This window comes from Acipenser ruthenus, chromosome 34 (genome assembly GCF_902713425.1).
Source record: "Acipenser ruthenus chromosome 34, fAciRut3.2 maternal haplotype, whole genome shotgun sequence".
Classification (NCBI taxonomy): Eukaryota; Metazoa; Chordata; class Actinopteri; order Acipenseriformes; family Acipenseridae; genus Acipenser; species Acipenser ruthenus.
This window is the reverse complement of record NC_081222.1, coordinates 4,855,575-4,861,630: the sequence shown is the minus strand read 5'-3', so window position 1 is coordinate 4,861,630 and position 6,056 is coordinate 4,855,575. Positions and strand designations below refer to the sequence as shown.

The window sequence follows — 6,056 nt, the reverse complement described above, 5'->3', positions numbered from 1 at the left end:
AAACAATAACAAATAACAATTGGCTTTCGTCATAATATAAACATAAATCATAAGATAAAATAAATAATAAACAAAGGAGTAAAGGGGCGGGACACTCCGCCACACATGCCCCCCCTTGTGCGCAGCACACATGGCCTTAAAAGGCCACCTCCCCCCTCAGTCCCCAAAGTCCCGGTTCATAGTCCCGGCCCAGGAACAGGGGCAGCAACGGGCCAAAGGTGCCGGCCACGATGGAAGGTCCTCCTCCCACCCCAACAGCTGTAGTGGCCAGGCTGACCGTACACAGGCCGGGTCCTCCGGCCAAAGCAAACTTGCGGCCATCTGGCGGCCTGTGGGGGTGGTCTCCTGACCTTCCCCCCCACTCTCTGTAGCCAGCAGCTCCCTCTTCTGGGGCTCCAGCCACCGAATTTCCTGCAGCGAAACTGCTGCGGGGGGAGCTGGTCTCCTGACCTCACCCCCCATCTTCATAGCTGGCAGCTTCCCAGGCAAAGCAGAGCCGGTGGCGACCCCAGGCGGCGACCGCAGCAGCGGACCCTCGGGAGACGACGGCAGCAGCGGACTCCCCGGGCGATGCATGGCAGGCATCCTTGGGCGGTGCGAGGCAGGCATCCTTGGGCGGTGCGAGGCAGGCATCCTTGGGCAGTCCTTCCCATGGCGGTGGAGGTGGAACCAGCAGGTATTCACCCTCTGTTGGTGGAGGTGGGAGGGGCAAGCAGTCCTCCCACGGCGGTGGAGACGGAACCAGCAGGTATTCACCCTCTGCTGGTGGAGGTGGGAGGGGCAAGCAGTCCTCCCACGGCGGTTGAGATGGAACAAGCAGGTAATCACCCTCTGCTGGTGGAGGTGGGAGGGGCAAGCAGTCCTCCCACGGCGGTTGAGATGGAACCAGCAGGTATTCACCCTCTGCTGGTGGAGGTGGGAGGGGCAAGCAGTCCTCCCACGGCGGTTGAGATGGAACAAGCAGGTAATCACCCTCTGCTGGTGGAGGTGGGAGGGGCAAGCAGTCCTCCCACGGCGGTTGAGATGGAACAAGCAGGTACTCACCCTCTGCTGGTGGAGGTGGCGGAGACAGAGGCAGCTCCTGCTGCTCTGCTCCTATCGGTGGAGGGGGCAGAGGCAGCTCCCGCTGCTCTGCCCCTGGTGGTGGTAGCGGTGGAGGTGGCGGAGGCAGAGGCAGCTCCTGCTGGTGGAAGCGGTGGAGGTGGAGGAGGCAGAGGCAGCAGGTATTCTTCCTCTGTTGCTGGAGGCCTAGGTTTTGGACCTGTGGGCCTCCCCCCTTCTGGGCGCTGGATGCACGGGCTCCCCCCTTCTGGGCGCTGGATGCACGGGCTCCCCCCCGTCTGGGCGCTGGATGCACGGGCTCCCCCCCGTCTGGGCGCTGGATGCACGGGCTCCCCCCCGTCTGGGCGCTGGATGCACGGGCTCCCCCCCGTCTGGGCGCTGGATGCACGGGCTCCCCCCCGTCTGGGCGCTGGATGCACGGGCTCCCCCCCGTCTGGGCGCTGGATGCACGGGCTCCCCCCCGTCTGGGCGCTGGATGCACGGGCTCCCCCCCGTCTGGGCGCTGGATGCACGGGCTCCCCCCCGTCTGGGCGCTGGATGCACGGGCTCCCCCCCGTCTGGGCGCTGGATGCACGGGCTCCCCCCCGTCTGGGCGCTGGATGCACGGGCTCCCCCCCGTCTGGGCGCTGGATGCACGGGCTCCCCCCCGTCTGGGCGCTGGATGCACGGGCTCCCCCCCGTCTGGGCGCTGGATGCACGGGCTCCCCCCTTCTGGGCGCTGGATGCACGGGCTCCCCGCGTCTGGGCGCTGGATGCACGGGCTCCCCGCGTCTGGGCGCTGGATGCACGGGCTCCTCCCTTCTGGGCGCTGGATGCACGGGCTCCTCCCTTCTGGGCGCTGGATGCACGGGCTCCCCCCTTCTGGGCGCTGGATGCACGGGCTCCCCCCTTCTGGGCGCTGGATGCACGGGCTCCCCCCTTCTGGGCGCTGGATATGGCGAACGTGTGCCCAAATGCCCCCACAGCCAGGGCATAACTCCACCGCAAGGTTCTTTAGAAAAACCTCCCAACTGTCATCCCCGACCTCCTCCTGCTGTTGCTGCTGCAGCTTACCTCTCCCCCTTCTGGGCGCTGGACACAACGGGACTTCGGGCTCATCCCTTTCCTCATCTGTGTCCCTGTCGATCTCTGGGCAGCTTTCCTCTTCATGCCCAAATCGATGGCAGTATGTACACCACTCCTCCTCCTCCGTGGTGTCCTCCCTCTGTACCCACCATGCGAGATCCCATGGCCGGAGCTTAGGGTCCACCATCTTGCTTCCACTGTCCCTCTGTTGTGGGGGCTGGACGTTCCTCTCCCTTCCCCTTTTTCTTCCCATTATTTTTTTTTTTTTTTCCCCTCCAAAAAAAACCGCTTTTCAAAAAAACAAATAAAAAAAACGCACTTTGCTTTCCTGGTCCGGCTCCTGGAGGTGTTTATCCCACGCAGGACACCATATGTGGCAGAGTGGCTGCAGTGATGACGTGACGGACCAGGAAGGAGCAACACATAAACAATGAATGGGCGGGTGTGAAACTGAGCGCTACGGCGCTCAGCTATGTTATTAAATAATAAAACAAAAGATTTAAACAAACACAAAACACCACAAAACAAAAGGACACGTTGGCCAAACAAACAATAACGAAACAAGTATATTTAAATATAGCAATTGTTTTTCTCTCCACAAAGCACGTCTCGTCTCTCCCCCCTTGCGCAGACAGCTGCAGGCTTTTATATTCTGGCCGAGGGGTTAACTAGCTGTTAATTATCTTATTACCCCTCGGCCACAGTCTGCACGAGTTTTGTAAGGATGGGTGACTGTCAGCTAGTTAAATAATCAGTAGCTGATCAGTCACGCATCCTCACGAGGTTTTAAAATATAAAACAATAACAAATAACAATCGGCTTTCGCAATAATATAAACATAAATCATAATATAAAATAAATAATAAACAAAGGGGCGGGACACTCCGCCACAGGGCCACAGAACAAAACAAACAAAACAAGAGAAACATAAAAAAAACAGCAGCATTATTTTACAATTTTATAACCTTTTATCCATTATCAGTTTTACGACAGTCCCTTTCTTTGTGTGTGGTGTGATTTCTCTCAGCAGGGATTGTATTTTCTGGTACGGACTGGTTCTGACAGATCTCTTCAACTATATTCAAGTTACAAAGATCTCAGTACAAGCAGTTTTTGACCACTAAAAACGCTGCGTACAATTGTAGCAAATGACTTTCATTCAGTTAGAGATGATACTTTTGCTGTAACTAATACAGTGTTTCAACAACTATACCTATTTAGCATCAATTTTGCTGTAAACAACAGGTACAAAACCAAGCTACCAAGTAAACAAATATATTTGTACTGTAACTGAGCCCTTGTAAATGTCGAGCACAGTATTCTTGCAGTTTTCCCCCATGCTTTTCCTATGGTTATACTATGCATTTACCATAGTTTATCCTGGTTTGCCATGTAAATCAGGGGCATGGTAAAGTATATTAAAAAACATGGCAAAACTACATTAAATGCATGGTATAACCCTGGGAAATGCATGGTGGAAAACTGTAAACTTACTGTAGAAATTGACCGCTGCAGATTTTTATAAAGGTATTTAGTATATACATTGCAGTCACTTGGTAGTATGCTTTGGAGGGCAGACCTCTCTCTATGGAATAGTGCTAAGCAGACCTCCCTCTCTAGAATAGTGCTAAGCAGACCTCTCTATGGAATAATGCTAAGCAGACCTCCCTCTCTAGAATAGTGCTAAGCAGACCTCTCTCTATGGAATAGTGCTAAGCAGACCTCCCTCTCTAGAATAGTGCTAAGCAGACCTCTCTCTATGGATAGTGCTAAGCAGACCTCCCTCTCTAGAATAGTGCGAAGCAGACCTCCCTATGGAATAGTGCTAAGCAGACCTCTCTCTCTGTGGAATAGTGCTAAGCAGACCTCCCTATGGAATAGTGCTAAGCAGACCTCTCTCTCTGTGGAATAGCGCTAAGCAGACCTCCCTATGGAATAATGCTAAGCAGACCTCCCTCTCTAGAATAGTGCGAAGCAGACCTCTCTCTATGGAATAGTGCTAAGCAGACCTCTCTCTATGGAATAGTGCTAAGCAGACCTCCCTCTCTAGAATAGTGCTAAGCAGACCTCTCTATGGAATAATGCTAAGCAGACCTCCCTCTCTAGAATAGTGCTAAGCAGACCTCTCTCTATGGAATAGTGCTAAGCAGACCTCCCTCTCTAGAATAGTGCTAAGCAGACCTCTCTCTATGGATAGTGCTAAGCAGACCTCTCTCTATGGAATAGTGCTAAGCAGACCTCCCTATGGAATAATGCTAAGCAGACCTCCCTCTCTAGAATAGTGCGAAGCAGACCTCTCTCTATGGAATAGTGCTAAGCAGACCTCTCTCTCTGTGGAATGGCGCTAAGCAGACCTCCCTATGGAATAGTGCTAAGCAGACCTCTCTCTATGGAATAGTGCTAAGCCGACCACTCTCTGTGGAATAGTGCTAAGCAGACCTCTCTCTATGGAATAGTGCTAAGCAGACCTCTCTCTATGGAATAGTGCTAAGCCGACCACTCTCTGTGGAATAGTGCTAAGCAGACCTCTCTCTATGGAATAGTGCTAAGCAGACCTCCCTCTCTAGAATAGTGCTAAGCAGACCTCCCTATGGAATAGTGCTAAGCAGACATCTCTCTATGGAATAGTGCTAAGCAGACCTCTCTATGGAATAGTGCTAAGCAGACATCTCTCTATGGAATAGTGCTAAGCAGACCCCTCTCTATGGAATAGTGCTGAGAAGACCTCTCTCTATGGAATAGTGCTGAGAAGACCTCTCTCTATGGAATAGTGCTGAGAAGTCCTCTCTCTATGGAATAGTGCTAAGCAGACCCCTCTCTATGGAATAGTGCTGTCCATTGGGACATGTGCACCATGTTGTGAATACTTTCTTTTTTAGGCATGACATGAAATAAAGAATTTTCTGGGGAATGTTGTCTTGTCATATTGTTTAAGGATCTAAAGCCAAAACATTGTAGCTAATTATTAAAATAGTGAGTTTTCAGTTTATCAATTACTTAATTTCTTTATGAAGTATTTCTAGTGATTGATGAGTATCCTGTTGGATCCTAATTCTCCTGGGATACAGTGCTGGCCTGTTTTTGAACTCTCTCTCTCTAATAAGTTTAATAAATCCAGTTTGATGTTTCTGAACCTGTTCTTTACTGCTGTTAATGAAACTGTCGATACTCTGGCACAGTTTCAGGAATATCAAACTGGATTTATTGATAAAAAAAATGTGACTTTGAAAAAACATTCTTTAAGTAACTCGTGAGTTAAATCTTTATGAGTAGATTCCCTACGTCCGTTCATAACCCTAGACCCATTTAATAACATTGCTACATGCAATACAAACACAATGAGGTCCATTTAATAACATTGCTACATGCAATACAAACACAATGAGGTCCATTTAATAACATTGCTACATGCAATACAAACACAATGAGGTCCATTTAATAACATTGCTACATGCAATACAAACACAATGAGGTCCATTTGTTGTTTATACATGGTAAGGGCTGCCACTGCTTACATCAATGGCTATGTTTACAACACAAATAGAGGGAGCACACTATGATAGCAGCACTACTATTACTGAAAGAAAATCCACTTGCCCCTGTCCTTATTTATTTTGACATTGACACTGTCATTTTATGATAATTAATAAGAGGGGTTATTCTAATATTTCTGATGTCAAGCATAAAGACCATCTACACAATGACGGTATGGTGAAATCAAAATTCTAAAAAAAAGAACGTTCCAATCTGGGAGCCAAAAGTCGTTGCAAACAACATAGCCATTGACCCCAGGCTGCTAGTGTAGGAGTCTCCACTAGAGGGAGCGTGCAGTCCAGTGCATCTGAAACGTGTGTTCAGTTCCCTACAATATTCAATGCAGAGTTGTCCTTGGCAGTCCTTAACCAGAAACATGTCACAGGCACATTGGT

The 6,056-nt window shown here is 50.2% G+C and overlaps 1 protein-coding gene across 2 annotated transcripts in view; it reads right to left on the bottom strand.

Moving 5' to 3' along the window:
- Window positions 1-6,056, bottom strand: part of LOC117402041 (regulator of G-protein signaling 5) — a 130,826-nt gene that overhangs the window by 39,547 nt on the left and 85,223 nt on the right. The gene's annotated exons all lie outside the window — the stretch shown is intronic.